Source organism: Anomaloglossus baeobatrachus, chromosome 7, assembly GCF_048569485.1.
Source record: "Anomaloglossus baeobatrachus isolate aAnoBae1 chromosome 7, aAnoBae1.hap1, whole genome shotgun sequence".
Taxonomy (NCBI): Eukaryota; Metazoa; Chordata; class Amphibia; order Anura; family Aromobatidae; genus Anomaloglossus; species Anomaloglossus baeobatrachus.
In genome coordinates, this window is record NC_134359.1 from 224826184 (window position 1) to 224840855 (window position 14672).

Here is a 14672-nt window from a genome sequence, read left to right on the forward strand (position 1 = left end):
TTACATAGTTTGTATAATACTTATCGCCTCCCACTATAAGAATTTAGCATAACTATGAATACCCCCCAGATATTATCTGTTGCTCAGCTGCTGTCACTCAAGAAGCTGCCGCTTTTATAAACTTTACTTTCTTGGATTTCAAAACCTATATACAGTATCTGAGCTGCCCACTACAGGTATGTATAGAATCAGCTTGATCGTGCCAGTACAGCACTGGATGTATAGAATCAGCCTGATCGTGCCAGTATAGCACTGGCTTTAGATATATACGAAAATCTTGGTGATTAGTTCCCTTTTAAGTGGTGTAAATTCTTTAGATCAGTGCAGTTTAAAGATGCATGAAAACAGGCAACTGTTTCATACAAAGCTACATAGTAACGTCCAGCTTGCACCTTCCATCCCTGACCATGCTTAGGAACAAAACCTATCTCACCGGATGTATCGGTCCTTCTGTTCAGTCCCATGTTCTTGTACATAGGGTGCAATATTACGGTAGTTAGTGCTGCTGTTGCAAATCTATTCACTGGCTGGCTAGTCTTCTTCACAGAGGAGGGTATTCATGCCGGGCCAAGGCACCTCCCCGCATAAACTATAACTGCATTGTCACGTCTGATGCTGCCATATAGAAGCTGCTGTCTGACAATGGGGGACTTATATCAGCCTGGAAAGTCTTCAGATCTCTGTGTTTCTCACAAGCCTACGGTAGTTAGGGAGGAATAATTGTCACACAATAGGGGCACCAGAGGCATAGCTAAGGTTCAGCAAGGAGTGGGCAAAACAAATCTGAGTGTGCACCTAACCTAGGTAACCATGTGTACAACTACAGAGGCGCTCCCTCATCATAGTGAGTATACCTCAGCAGAGGGCAATGCTATTACCCCCCACAATAAAACTATATGAAGACTGATGGTAATGCAGTTGAGTGACCATATAGTGGTAGATACCAGTCCTGTAAAGCATATAAGATTACAGTACAGCTATTGATGGTGACTGGCAGCTGACGTTGTTTCTGCTGAGTCGTTGACTTTTTCCCGTCTTTTCCATTTGGCCTAAACCGACAGGATGACTTCTTCCAGCCAGTTGGAGATTATAAAGCAAAGTCTACGGCCGATCATCAGTCACTGCACTCACCGCTGTCGTCTTCTACCTTCTCGCTGTTATCGTCCTCCTTCCTCCACACCTTCTTCCTCCTCAGTCAGACTCTCCCAACCCTTGCTGGGAATCTGCACCAAATACAATGGACGTTACTATACTTACTCCAGCTGTGGTGGTCTCTGGCCCCCTCATCTGCAGCGATTGCAACAAATACACATTTGACTCCCCATATTTCCAGTTCTGTCCTCATCTATTCTCTACCTTCACAAACTACCCAACCTATTGTCACCCCAATGCTGAACCTTGGCTGCCACATGTGTCCACATTACTGCACCTGCTGTGCCACAGTACTCCCCTCATAGAAATAATGCCCTCCATTGTGTCCTTTACATACGTACCGTCCCCATATATTCCCAACCTGCACAACTCCTTGTGCTGCTGATATCCCAAAGCTGAGCCTTTTTGTGCCTCTAAGTGCCCATGCTGTTTTGCATGGTAACTGTGCCCCTCTTAGTATCCCACATAGTGATAATGCCCACCACTGTGTTTCTTACAAGGTAATGCCCCCTAGTGCCTTCTAGCAATGAATTAGCCCCTAGAAAATATTGATCTCCCTGTGAGTGAGCTAGAAAATAATAGTACCCTCTTTTTGCACTCTGAAAAGTAATAATACCTTCAACATGGTCCTCTGATGGTAACAATACTTTTAAAGGGAACCTGTCAGGTGCAATATGCAGCCAGAGCCACGAGCAGTTCTGTGTACATATTGCTAATCACGGTATAACCGTCCCTGTATACACTAGCATAGATAATAAATCTTTAGAAAAAGTATTTCTAAAGATCCTTTATGATATGTTAATGAGGATATTGACTAGTTGTAAGGGCGTTAGTTCCTGTGCTCATTCCTCCCTCTTTGCATGTTAGCACGCCCACAGGTGCCCTTTCACAATAATGCCCCATGTTCCATAGCAGTAATAATGCCTCCTCAATGCACTGCAAAACTTAATGATTCTCCCACTTTGTAACTAATAATGCCATAAATGCCCCATCAAAAGTAATAATACTCCCTGATTTTGCTGCATAGTAATAATGCCCCTCTATACATAGTGCCATCCTGGAAAACATCACACCTCTTACACTCCTGTAAGTACAGCCCCATCCTGCAGTACCTCACTACTCTAAATACAGCCTCATCTTTCAGTGCATTACTTCTCTCATCCTCTTTATACAGTGTGTCCACCCTTATCCTGTCCACTGCCATTAACTTGAGAACAGTGGCAGCTATAGGCATAGAAGTGGTGTCTAGGTATAGTAAAGTAGCCATGCGCTACGCAATGAAACCACCTATAGCGCCACCTGGTGAAAAACAATGGAGTTAGCATTTTCACCTGATCTGACCCCACTGGACTTCTTTCTGTGAGGTCACATCAAACAGCAGGTGTATGCGACCCCCCTACACCAACATTGCAGGGCCTACAACGTCGTATCATAGATGCTTGTGCAAACGTGTCACCTACCATATTGCACAACGTGCAGCAAGATACAGTATGCTGTCCAGAGTCCAGATGCGCATTGCAGCTGACGGTGGCCACTTTGCGCATCAAAGTTAAATGAGCGCCATATGCGTGACCAGCATTCAATGTTTGGGGGTTTTGAGTTTTGAGGGGGGGGGGTCATGGGTTTCATGTCATAGCATTTCTGTATGCAAGGTGTCGATTCGTATTGAATTGATGATGCCCTGCAACTTTGTAGTTGACTTTTTTTCTCTATCTCGTTCCGTTTTCGAGATAACTCCGTTGTTTTTCACCAGGTGGCGCAATAAGTGGTTTCATTGCGTAGCGCATGGCTACTTTACTATACCTAGACACCACTTCTATGCCTATAGCTGCCGCCGTTCTCAAGTTAATGGCTGTGGACAGGATATGGGTGGACACACTGTGTATATACTCCCATCCTGTAGAACACTCTTCTCAGCCCCTCGATATACAGCACCATCCTGCAGTATCACTTCTTCCTCCTCTATATGCACTCCTATCCTGCAATACATCGCTCATCTTAGCCAATGCAGCCCCATCTGGCAGTATATCACTCCTCTCAATATACAGCACCATCATTCAGTATACAATTTCTCTCCTCTATATAGAGCCCTATCTTGCTGTGCATTAGTCTTCATAGACCATTATATACAGCCCTACCCTGGAAAAGAGGAGAAAAGGTGGCATTTTTGTGCAATAAGAACAATCCTTCGTATAATAGGTATTAAATATACACAAAGTCTCAGCCTTGTACTTTACATGCATTTTCAGAGTGCCTGTCAGTCACTAGGTATCCCCCATACAAATGTTGCCAAATAGTAAAAATAGAGTAGACCAATAACTCACCGAAGGTAACATTGAACACAAGTGCATATACAGAATGCGGTTGCTGTAATAACATACAGTGGAACCTTGGATTATGAGCATAATAGCATAATTGGTTCTGGGAGTGAGCTCTTAAATCAAGTTACTCTTATATCAAAGCAAATTTTCCCATAGGAAATAATTGAAACTCAGACAATTCATTCCACAACCCAAAAATATTTACTGTATTTATACAAACTTATTACAGTAATACAATATAATGTACCGTATTCATATATTATTACAGTACACTAACACACAATACTGTACAATACAGTAAAAAACAACATCAATTAAACTGCACTTTAGCTTACAATAGAATTGTTGGTGTGCGAGAGGTACTGTACAAGCAATGTGCTGTACTGGATAGCAGAAAGAAAGTACAGTACTGTATCCACAAATGCAAATTGACATGCTATATAGTATATACTGTACTATGCAATGGTATACTGTGTACAGTATACAGTACATATGTACAGAAAGTTACCTCTAGAGCGGGTCAGAACGTGGTGAAAGGACGGAACCAGAAGTGTATACGGTGAGGATTTGCTCTTATTGCAAAGCATTGCTCTTAAACAAAGTTACAAATTTGTAAAAAGCTTTGCTTGTCTTGCAAAACGCTCTCAACCAAGTTACTCTTAAACCAAGGTTCCACTGTATATATAATCAAAATAAGAGGTAATAAATGTCAGCAGCAAACAACCTACCATTTGGGGGGATACAAAGGGGGATGCTTGGTGCAGGAGGTGCCCGATGCATGTTTTGTGGGTCAAATATCCCTCTTCTTCATGGTTCCCAAATAGGAACTTTTTGTAGCACAGCAACTGGTCACATGGTAGATACGGTGTATCTTGGTGCATGCGCCAGTATGGTTTTTCTAAGCAGTCAGTGCCGAGGATGGCGCATGCGCACCCAGCTGGAACAATTGGCCACAACTATGTCAGCTTAAAGCGTGCATGCGCGACAGCGGGTTACGCGTCACCCAGCTCCTGCTCTCGTGTCACGACCAAATCGATGCCGCAGGATAAAATCCCAGACACCGTACCAGGAGCGCACACGCACAGTGGTGCCAGCAGAGAAGATAGCCACCGAGCGACGCAGGAACAGTGATAGTGTATTGGGACATTGTGGGGAATGTAAAAGTTAGAATCTACTGTAAAATCCAATAAAGTGTAAATATATACATAGGAATAAAAGACACAATACATGATGATAATAGTAAAATATAGAGATTCATATATTCACTGCCCATGGGTAGGTCCATTATGTACAATCATTGCAATACAAAAAGGGCACCAATCCACCAAAGCGGGGAAGATTCAAGGTCATAGTAGGTGTATAAAACGTCCTCCAAGAAAGGAAGGGGGAAGGAGATGAATGAGGCCAATAATTTTCAAAACAAGAAACACCAAAAATAAATTAAATGTGGTAAAACTGCTTCCCTGATACCCTCGTGTGTGACGTCAACACCTCAGTACTTCTAGGGTTACAGGCATTAAATGCCTTTAAAATGACATAGAGGAGTCTTCTGATCTGGCCTCGCCAATGTCTCTTACATGCTCAAATATCCTAACCCTAAGCTCGTGTGAGGGGAGTCCAACATAGACCTTGGGGCACCCATATGTGGCATAGTATACCATGTGTGTGGTGTCACAAGAGATCTAGTGATCTACAGTATATTAAAATGACGTGTACAATCAACGGAATAGGAGGTAGAACTGTGGGAGACATTGGCGCATGTGAGGCCACGACCACAAGGGAAACACGCATTGAACCAAACAAGATTGAGGAGCGGGGCGGTGGGGGGGTGGACTGCCACCCGGCGGCAGAGCTTGAGGAGCGGGCAGGTGGTGCTGTCGGGCGGCCGGGAGAAGATCCTGTGCACGGTTTACCTGCTCCCAGCCTTGGTATACATGTCCCCTGTTCTGCGTTTTACGAAAAAAAAAAACAACATATACTCACCTGCTCCATCAGGTCTTGAGCGGTGCAGTGCAGGCAGGACATCGCGTGCACAAGACAGCAGAGTCCCAGCGCTGAGTGATGACGTCACCACGCTGGGACCTGTGTCCTGCGTGTGTGCTGTCATCAGCAGCAGTGCAGGGAGATCGTGTCTACTCCACACTGCCAGGGAACCTGTCACCTCCAATATGCGATCTGACCTATTAGCAGACGCATATTTGCCCTAATAGTTTATACTTACCATTGCGGCAGGCTTCTTTTCCGGGTGTTCACTCGCCAGCTTCAGACGCGCACTGTGCATCTGAAACTGATAAGGAGAACCTGGAAGAGAAGCCTGCCGCAATGGTAAGTATAAACGTGCGCAGGATAGAATGAGCGACGGGGACGTCGCTCATGTGACTCCATGCTATCACGTTCACAGGAGCGTGATTCCACGGACAGTATGCAGACGCCCATAGGGCAAGGCGCTGCCCATGGGGCCAGCGGCTCTGTAATCTACATAGGAAATATGAAAGTAATAAAACGTTTTTTATTACTTTCATATTACACAATTTTACAGCACAGGGATGGGTAGGGAGCTGCTATTAGGGCAAATATGCGTCTGCTAATATGTCAGATCGCATATTGGAGGTGACAGGTTCCCTTTCCTTTAACTATATCAGCGCGCTATGCACGCTGATATAGCTAATGGTATCACAGCTTCGGGTGGACCCCCTCTGAGCACGGAGCCTGGGGTGGCCGCACCCTCTTCCACCCCGCTAGCTACGCTACTGCCCCTGCTCCTTCCATCCTGGATCCCCCTGATCTCTCCATCCTCCATCCCCCTCGTCGCTCAATTCTCCATACCCCTAATCTCACTCTATTCACCCTGCACAGCCTGCCACCCTCTGCACCGCTCTACTCACATACCCTGCACTCCTCCACCTTCTCCATCTTCTTTCCCGCTGGGCAAAACTCCATGGCTCCGCCCACCCAAGTCACATGTATGTGACATCATCGCAGGTCCTGCAGCTCCAATAGCTGCTCTGTTTGTGCCTCCGCTCCACACATGGCTAATTTGCATAGTTTACAAATTAGCCATGTGGACAGAGCCAGAGGTGCTTTCCCTCAGCGCTCTTCGGATCTTCCGGTACGCCGTACCGGCGCAAAAAAAATCCTGCTCCTTCCGCTATATCCCCTCTGTTTGTTTGAACCTCAACCTCAACTGCTCTGCCTGTTTGGTAAAGCTAGACTTGGTGGAGCAGATCTGCCTCATCCTGAAGAACTGCCCAACCGGGACGACTTTGATGGTAACTTGACTGTGCAGAGGATGCTACTGAAGTGATGCATCCGCATAATTTTCCGAGTCTGGCTGATGCTGGCTCATGGAAATCATGTCATCACACCCACAGGAGTGTGATCACATGGAAAGAAGGCCGACTAGTCTGGGGAAACAATGCCCCTGCGACTAATCAAGGACCTAATTGCATATGAAAAATGGAGGTAATAAATGCTTTTTATACACATGGATTTTAGAGAATGATATTATACAGGGCTGGTTAGGAAGGGAATTTTGATGTGCAAATGTGAATGCTGCTGACTAGGATGGCATAAGAAACCTAACAGGTTCCCTTTAAACTGTCATTTAGTATTGGATATTAGTTATACGTAGTCAAAGCTGACATTGATAATTAATATTCGGATTTCCCATTTAACAGTTACCCCCCTGAAAAAAATGGCGAGCCAACCAGTGTAATTATTGAAATATTAATAGTCTAATAGTCGTGGACGACATTAATAATTAATATTGAAGTTAACGTCCTCTAAAACATTTATTTAGTTTTGAGAAGACACATTCAAGAGGGAATATGAATAATGTATACAAGTACATAAATGGCCCATACAAAAAGTATAGGCAAAAGCTGCTTTATGTAAAATCCCCTCAAAAGTTAAGGGTGGGCTTCCTCCATCTAGGAGAAAAAAAGGTTCAATCTCCAGAGGATACAAGGCTTCTTCACCATACGAAATGTTAGTCTGTGGAATACTCTACCTCAGGAGTCGGTCACAGCAGGACCATCGAAGGCTTAAAAAAATATGATTTCTTAGAACCTAAAATCCTCCACGCCTATATGTGTAGAATTTGTGTTTGTTGTCATGCTTTGATTGAACTTAATGGGAACCTGTCATGTCCAATATGCTCCCAGAACCACGAGCAGTTCTGGGTGTATATTTCTTATCCCCTGCCTAACTGTCCCTGTATCTAGTAGCATAGATAAAGGGATCTTTAGGAAAAGTTTTTCTGAATATCCTTTATGATATGTTAATGAGCACAGGGACTAGTTGCAAGGGCGTTAGTTCCCCCGACAAGTCAAGCCCTGTGGGCGTGTTAACATGCTAAGAGGGCGGACTAGTCAGGGGAAATAACACTCTTGAAAGTAGTCCCTGCGCTCATTAGCATATCATAAAGGATCTTTAGAAATACTTTTTCTAAAGATCCCTTTATCCATGCTACTAGATGTTGGGATAGAGAGGGATTAGAAATATGCCCCCAGAACTGCTCGTGGTTCTGGGTGCAAATTGGACCTGACATTGCTTTCAGTTTTTGCTTTGTGATGGTGAATGATGGATGGATGAATATAATGTAACTACTGTCTCTCTTTTTTTTCAGTTTAGGATCTAGAGACCTATGTATATTGTGAAGAGAAACTTGAAAAACCTGTAAAAATGAAGAAATGCTCTTGAAGTTACTACTGTCGCGGAACAGAGAAAGGATTAAACATAACTACGCATTAGTGTTTACTAACCAATATCCTCTACACATTCTAACTTTCACTACAATAGTGCCATTAGGTGTGGACGAGATCCTCTGAACTTGGCCTCCAACGTAGAAAAATCGCTCATTTGGCCATTTTTAGGCCCACAGGGCTCTTTCACAACATATAATGTGGAGGTAAAGCTATATATTATAGATATGTTTACAAAGGTGTTAGGCCATTTGGTATTTTGTAACCCAAGGCTTGAAGCTAATACAGTGTGCCTTATGGTCCAGCATACTGTACTCTTGTAAATGTGGAAACCGGCAGCAACATCTGGGTTAGATGTTTGAGATTATTGGTGTAACCAATACTAAATCGTAATGGAAGAGTGGTCTAGTCACTGCACTGAAATATGGTTCTTGGCTATCAGTCTTCCTCTGTAATTAATGTAATTAATACTACTTATACTATTTTTTTCAGTCCTGAATAAAAGAGGCATGCAACTTGTATAGTTAGTTTGATAGTCTATATTTTTCCAAATATTAAAAAAATGGACACTTCTTGAAAAAGAAGAACCCCCAATGGTTAGGTATTAAAGTTTGGATTAACTATTATTTTATTAGAAAATGTTTACACAATACCTATATGAAAAATGAAATGACTTTGCCATTGATCTTTCCTGTCGCTTGGTTTCTACATCTCTTATGCAGACAAGGTTACCCTGTAGGGTGTAATTTTGCGATCTCATATTGTGTACCATTTGTCCACCACTTCTTGCTTTTTGTAGGTTAGCAAGAAGCAAAGGGCAGATAGTAACGAGTCTGACTTCATGGTCAGACTACACATGGTTTATTTGTGGTCTGTTACCATGGAGACACATGTCTGAATAGGAGCTGTAGAAACAGAATGGTAGTTAATTTATCACTTAGATCTGTTGCAAAGTTTCTCATTATAGATGCATTGGGACAATAAAAAAATGTATTTCAACGGTGGACACAACTTTTAAGAGATAGCCACACTGAGGGATGGATAATGGGGACTCTCCCTTGTTTGCTCTACGGTCGTATTCTATGTTAGTATTGTTAAAGGGGTATTTTCAGGTTTAAAACATCCCATATCCATGGTAGATAGGATGACTTCCCAATCAGTGGGGTCCAACTGTTGAGAACACCAGAGATCCCGAGAACCAGACTTCTGAGGAGCACAGTGTGAAGGTAGAGGTAGTCTATTATGTACACCTATGCTCCATTCATTTGCTTTGGGAGAGCTGAAGACCAGCTTAACGCTGTGCTGGGCAGTCTCCAGGGGTCTCATACAGAAAGAATAGAGTGGAGTTGTGCATGATCTAACTCCACTCCATTCATTCCTATAATAGTGCTGAAGGCCAGCCAGCGATCTCATACAGAATGAATGAGAGTGAAGGTGTGCATGATTCAACTCTGCTCCATTCAATCTTATAAGAGTGCTGAAGATCAGCCAGCGATCTCATACAGAATGAATGGGAGTGAAGGTGTGCATGATCCAACTCTGCTCCATTCATTCCTATTGGATTGCTGAAGACCAGGTGGTGATGTCATACAGAATGAATGGAGGGAAGTTGTGCATGATCCAACTCCGCTCCATTCACATAGGGATCTACAGAGTTCTGGTCCTCGGGATCGCTGGCGGTGCGACCACAATTGGGACATTATCCCCTATCCCATAGGTAAGGAATAAGTTCCAAACTGTTGAATTTTACTTTAAAGAGGTTCTCCACTTTCATAAGGTATGGAAGAGCTTGGTAAGACTACTGCAAAGGTGCTTTTCACAGAGCAACCAAGCAATTTTAGCTGGACCGAGGCATTTAATGGTACAGATAAGGGTGCTGGGCAACCCTGCTTATAAGTACTGTTTATACATTTTTTTTAATAAATGGCACCCAGTGGTCTATCTCCAATTACAAAGGTATTCAGCTCATTACTACGGTAGATTGAAGCTCAGCTGAGCACTGTGAAATGACAGGACAGCTTTCTAGTGCTCGGATCACATGGCTTTGAATCTAATTTTTGCACATATCAGAAAATTAATGTATTACAGACAAGGCAAAAGGTGAATCCTGCACTTGGGCTGAAGGGAGCCCCAATGATGGCTAGAATGGCTGATCCAGGTCACGGCCAGGACTGGAAGGAGTTTCCATAAAGTGAAGGTCAATCTTTAATTTCATTCCGTTGAAAGCAGGGGGTGGGACAAGAAACTGGGCTCTCTTGTCCTAGTGATCGGTGGAGGTCCCATGGGTCAGGCCCCATACCTGTCTAATATTTATCAAACATTCAGGGGATAGGAAGAGTATAGGCCCATATCATAGATCTTTACAACGCAGAAAAAACAGGGGTTCTCCCATTTGACAAAGTAATGGAATGTATCGCAAAGTAATCACGGTGGTGGGTCTAAACCATAGCCAAGCCATAACAAGATCCTCTCTTACGTTTTACCTAGACAACATAATATAAAAGTGAACTTTGTAATGTATTTACTGAGGTATGAGCACTGTATTTGTTGCTATGTGACATATAGAGAAGGAAGGAGAATCCAAATACTGATCTGGAAACGGTGCACTCCTGTGGTCTACGCGGAAATTACCTTTCGTTTCTTGCCCTTGTATGTTCTGTGCAAAGGAGTAATCCAACTTTGCACACTTCCGTATCAGAGCTGGTGACGTTACGTCTTCTGATACCTGCCGTATATGAGCCCGCAGATATCTGTACATGTGACCTCACCGTCATGGCTCGCTTCTCAATGTGGAGGTGCGCAGATGGATTACCCCTTTACATTTGTAACATTTTGCGTTTTTCTCCAATATTCTGGAAGGACATTCTGCACCTCCATGATTTATTAGTAAAGGATAGCAATAATGATATTAATGAGCCTGACACACATGTGATTGCCATGTCTCTTTTTGCAGGTTTTTTTTTGAGGGTTACAGATTAATTTGCATATGGTCTATATGAATGTATAATTCAAAATCATCATCTATACACATGTATGTAATGGATATTTGCATTATTTATAACACCCAATTATTAATGAGTTAATCAGCGCTATGGCTACATGACGACTTTGGCCGTAAGACACATCACATGGTCAGAGATCACACTGATGCCGCTATTAGTCATTCTCCATCCAGCGAGTTGGTGTTACCGTACCCCGTAAGGCACAAAAGATCAAAATTGGCTTGTTGCACACTCAACTTGCTGGTCACAACACATCCACCTTTAATTACATTATTGTGCAATATAGCGTCAGGAATACTGCGATTTCTGGTAGTGTTAAAGGGTCTGTCCAGGACTATGATGCTGATAAACTATTATTAGGATACATCAATATCAGAATGTTGGGGGTGCAGATCAGCTCTGGCAGTGGTGGCCTGATATAAACCATGTATGAAGCCAAAAACCACAGCTCTGTGCACTGTGTAGTGGATCATATTATGGTGCCAGCTCGGGTCTAAAGTTGACCTGAAACAATTCTCACCTCCCATTCCTTTGGCCATGACACTGGTCTGTGTCTGCTGGAACGAGAGAGGGAGAATCGCCTCTTACCTGACTGCATCCACAGCCTCTCGTTTGATCAGCCAGGCTGGCACAACATCACCTATGCGTCACACCAGGCTGGTTAAGGAAAAGCAGAGTCTCAGATGCCACTAGATAAGAGGAATTTTCTGATACCAACCTCCACAGACAACTGTTGTAGTCGATACAATGGGATGTGTGAATAAATTCACACCAACATACTCTACTCCCATTGAAGTGAGTGGGAGTTGAGATTTAGTAGCCAAGAACAGTAACCCACTTAACAATAGGTCATCAACATCTTCCTGGACAACCCCTTTAAATAAGTTTTATGGAGCAAAATAAGACAGAGGGAAATTTGTGATTTGAAATATGTGATTTGATATGCTCAGTGCCAATTCACCTTTTAAATTGCCAGACCCATCTTGTCAGACTAAGGCCGTCTTCACACTCGCGCCATTCACTGTCGGAGTACTGACCACAATATCTGGACCACCTCCTGTTCTCTTGATCAGAACTCGACACCTTATACACTGGGATATGCCAATGAGGCTGCTGTGTTTGGGTCATGAGACCGGCAGCTGGTCTGGACTTTGTGGCCCTTACTCTTGCAGTGAATGGCGGATGTGTGAAACCAGAATTAAATATTTGATTCAATATCAGTATCTACATAATACTTCTAGCTAATTTGTGACAAATGTATGTGCACAATATGGAGGGTTGTCTTTACTTTTCCCAATGTATCAAATGTGACGAAGTTGAAGTGAAACACATAATGTGAGGTGATGGGGGACCTCTGACGTGAGGTCATGGGGGGCCGCTGACGTGAGGTCATGGGGGCCGCTGAAGTGAGGTGATAGGGGGCTTTCTGTCATAAGGTGATGGGGCCTCTGACGTAAGGTGATGCGGGGCCACTGACGTGAGATGATGGGGGGCTGATGTGAGGGGATGCAGAGGCTGATGACATGAGGTGATTGGGGCCTCTATCATGAGGTGATTGGGGCTGCTGACGTAAGGTGATTTATGCCACTGACGTGACGTGATGCAGGCCACTAATGTGAGGTCATGGGACTGCTGAGGTGATTGGGTCCACTGATGTGAGGTGGTGGGGGCCGCTGACGTGTGGTGATGGGGGCCGCTGACGTGAGGTGATGGGGGCTGCTGACGTGAGGTGATGGGGGCTGCTGACGTGAGGTGATGGGGGGCCGCTGACGTGAGATGATGGGGGCCGCTGACCTAAGGTGATGGGGCCGCTGATGTGAGGTGATGTAGGCCGCTGACGTGAGGTGAAGGGAGCTGCTGACTTGATGTGATGGGGCCGCTGAGGTGATGGTGATGGTACCGCTGACTTGAGGTGATGGGGGCCGCTGATGTGAGGCGATGATGATGGGGCCGCTGAGGTGATGGTGATGGGGACGCTGAGGTGATGGTGATGGGGACGCTGAGGTGATGGTGATGGGGCCGCTGACGTGAGGTGATGGGTGTTAGAACAGAGGGGCTGCAGGTTTAATATAGAGGGATGTACAGTAAAGCAGCTTTTATAGACTGATATTAGCCACAGGCATCAATACATGTTCACATTGAAGTCCTCGTGTTACCTGCATGGCTAGCTTGCTTGAAGATTCATATTATTTCTTAAAAGTGATGAAGGCATAGCAGCCTGCAATCTTCTACAGGGAATATCCAACACCGCCAACCTTCTTTTTCTCAGAGGCAAGCAAAGCCTGTTGGCACCCACACATAAAAGACCAGCAGATCTAATGGCAATAGATTGTATGGCTGTTTGTCTGTCCCTAATGGTTCAGCCACTCAGCACAAAGCTGAAGATTGGCAGCACTCACACCATGCCATTGCCAGACACAGCTATATAATTAGTCACATTAATTCACAAGGAAATCTTCCCGCTGCTCACATGAGTATTCCATTTTTATTTAACTGCGCCATACAATTTAAGACATATGGTGCATTTAAAATAAGAAAATGGAATTCTTGGGATCGGTGGGAATAAAATAAGAGCAGAAACGGGGTACTTTTGGAGACCAGTCTTCTTTAAGTGGAGAACCCCTTTAACTGGAAACCATCAGCAAAAGACTCACCTGCAGCCATATAAAACAACCTATAGAAATGTCTCCAATCTATAAAATTTTCACAAAAATTATTCCTCCTTTACTAAATATCAACATATTAAAACATAAGTAGACACACATTAATGTACATCCAAAAATATACAAAGTAACAGTGAATTAGTCCTATACAGTAAACATTCTATAGGGGAATATCAATATGTTAAATATTGTCATTTAATTATACAATTCTATTACAACCCCTGGAAAACATTATGGACTCACCTGGCTCTGAGGATGTTCATTCAGTTGCTTACTTTTGTTTAATAAAAAGCAGATCAGAGACATGGCACAAAACTAAAGTCATTTCAAATGTCAACTTTCTGGCTTTAAGAAACACTAAAAAAAAATCATGAAAACATAATGTGCTAGCCAGTAAGGGTTACTTTTCAAGAGCAAACAGGGGGAAAAATTATGGAATCACACAATTATGAGGTAAAAATTATGGAATCATGAAAAACAAACAAAAAAAAGAACCCTCCAATACTTCACTAGTATTTTGTTGCACCACCTCTGGCTTTTTTAACAGCTTGCAGTCTCTGAGGCATGGACTTAATGAGTGACAAACAGTACTCTTCATCAATCTGGCTCCAACTTTCTCTGATTGCTTTTGTGCCAGATCAGCTTTGCAGGTTGGAGCCTTGTCATGGACCATTTTCTTCAACTTTCACCAAAGATTTGCAATTGGATTGAGATCCGGACTATTTGCAGGCCATGTCATTGACCTTATGTGTTTTCTTTCAAGGAATGTTTTCACAGTGTTTGCTCTATGGCAGGATGCATTATAATCTTGCTAAATGATTTCATCATCCT

The 14672-nt window shown here is 43.5% G+C and overlaps 1 protein-coding gene across 1 annotated transcript in view; it reads left to right on the top strand.

Moving 5' to 3' along the window:
- The window catches only part of DEXI (Dexi homolog), a 30806-nt gene extending 16661 nt beyond the window's left edge, over nucleotides 1-14145 (top strand). The window contains exon 2 of the mRNA XM_075317918.1: nucleotides 8101-14145. The gene's annotated coding sequence lies outside the window, so the exon portion shown is untranslated. The remainder of the gene's footprint in view (nucleotides 1-8100) is intronic.
- Nucleotides 14146-14672: the final 527 nt, after the last annotated feature.